This window comes from Chenopodium album, chromosome 27 (assembly GCF_948465745.1).
Source record: "Chenopodium album chromosome 27, dcCheAlbu1.1, whole genome shotgun sequence".
Lineage (NCBI taxonomy): Eukaryota > Viridiplantae > Streptophyta > Magnoliopsida > Caryophyllales > Amaranthaceae > Chenopodium > Chenopodium album.
The window spans coordinates 6,481,261-6,482,751 of record NC_137860.1 but is presented as its reverse complement, the minus strand read 5'-3'; the positions used below and the strand labels follow the sequence as shown (position 1 = coordinate 6,482,751).

General features: G+C 38.6%; 1 non-coding gene across 1 annotated transcript; it reads left to right on the top strand.

The window, feature by feature from the left end:
* Positions 1–554: 554 nt before the first annotated feature.
* LOC145621729 (small nucleolar RNA R71) lies at positions 555–661 on the top strand. The gene has a single exon (XR_014108533.1). It is a non-coding gene; the product is annotated as a small nucleolar RNA R71 (small nucleolar RNA).
* The last annotated feature ends 830 nt before the right edge of the window (positions 662–1,491 follow it).

Below are 1,491 nucleotides of genomic sequence, written 5' to 3'. Positions count from 1 at the left end.
AGTGAGGGTGGTAGTATTTCTGCTGTGGAGAGGGTGCTTGTTGTGGTTGTTGTGGAGGTGGAGGATTTTGTACATTGGTGCTCCGATAGGATAGGTATGGATGATTTCGGAACCCAGGATTGTAGGTGTTGGAGTATGGGTTATTTTGCTTATAAGTTTGAAAGGCATTTACTTGCTCCATCGAGCTCCTGCAATCTTGTTCCCAATTTCCTACACTTCCACAATTTTCACAAAAAGCTTCATTAGAATTATTAGTAATAGCATAAACATTAGCAACAGAATTAGGGATATTAGTACTAAGGTTATCTAGTTTCCGGCAAATAGAAGTAAGTTGGGCCTGCAAAAGGGATACTGAATCAACGTAGTGTTTGCCTTTATTTGCATAGCCTCTAGAATTCCCATATTGGGAATTATGTATCGCCATATCTTCAATAACCTGGCCTGCATCATCAACATTAAGATTCATAAATCTACCATTAGCTACGGAGTCTAGAATCGTTCTAGATGCATTCCCTAGTCCGTTGTAAAAAGCTTGAATTAGCTGCCACTTTGCTAAATTATGGTGGGGACACTCCCTCTGCAGATCCTTGAATCTCTCCCAAGCCTCATATAATGCTTCATTTGGCTCCTGGGCAAAATTCTGAATGACACTTCTTAATAAAGCTGTTTTCTCTGCAGGGTAATATTTATTATAAAAATTCAAAGCAAGAGTCTTCCAGTTAGTAATACCAAGTGCAGTTCTATTCAAACCATTAAACCACAGTTTAGCTTTTCCACATAATGAAAAGGGAAAAAGAATCTCCCTGATCTGGTCCTGCGAAACCCCATTCTGCCTAATAGTACTACAGTATTGAAATAAATCTGCAATGTGAAGATTAGGATCTTCATCCTTAGCTCAAGTGAATTGCTTTCTTTCTATCATCATTATGAATTGGGGCTTGATCTCGAACTGGACTCCCTCGAGATCTGGTCTGGGGGAAAGGTGTGGAAAATCCGTCAGGGACGATTGTGAATAATCGCTGAGCTTCTAAGGTACAATCATCTTTGATTCTGAATCTGAAGGAATTTCCGAATCATTAGAATCAGGTGGCGAATCTCTAGGAATATCGTTACTCCAAAAACCTGCCAGGATTTGTCTATAAAGGTTCTTTTGTCTATGGAAAGAGCGCTCGATCTCAGGATTGAATGGAATGTAACCTGATCTGGAACACCTGGGCATAAACAGAGAACTAAAAAGACAAATATGAGAATTGCCTCAAAGAACATTGAAAATAATCTAGACTACAAAAACAATCAGAAATAAAAATAAAACCGTTTTTCCCGGCAACGGCGCCAAATTTTGACAGGGTAAAGTCGTATCCCCTAATCAAAAGTAATACCTAAGTCCTCTAACTAAAGTAGATAGGGAAGTAGGGTTGAATCCACAGGGAAACTGGTCTTTCTATTCCTAATTAATTAATTATAATCTAAATTATTAAAGTAGCCGATTGT